Here is a 524-nt window from a genome sequence, read left to right on the forward strand (position 1 = left end):
GAATTTATACTATCTATATCCAAATTTAAATTAACCTTTAGCATTTTTTCCTCACTTATTATTTTATATTTTTCCCAATCAACATTTTTAAAAATCCATCTTTCTATATTTCTATTATCAACTTTCTCTATTTCTAAACCGATTTCAATAACAATAGGATAATGATCACTTCCTAATGTTGATTCTTTTAAAACCTCCCAATTACTAATCCCAGCAAGATTCACTGAGACTAGAGTTAGATCTAATGCTGATTCGTTTCCATTTCTAATANCTCTAACTTATCAAACATATCATTAATCATAATAGAGAAAAACAAAGGACTCACAATACTTCCTTGAGGTGTTCCATTTTCAACAAAATATTTTCCTGACAATTGTTGACCTTCAGATCTATTATGCAAGAAATCTTTTATCCAATTAAACATTGATCCTCTAACCTCCATTTTTCTTAATTTAATTAAAAATCCTTCTTTCCACATCATATCATAGGCTTTCTCTATGTCAAAGAATACAGCCACCACACTC

Source organism: Austrofundulus limnaeus, unplaced genomic scaffold (genome assembly GCF_001266775.1).
Source record: "Austrofundulus limnaeus strain Quisiro unplaced genomic scaffold, Austrofundulus_limnaeus-1.0 Scaffold814, whole genome shotgun sequence".
Taxonomy (NCBI): domain Eukaryota; kingdom Metazoa; phylum Chordata; class Actinopteri; order Cyprinodontiformes; family Rivulidae; genus Austrofundulus; species Austrofundulus limnaeus.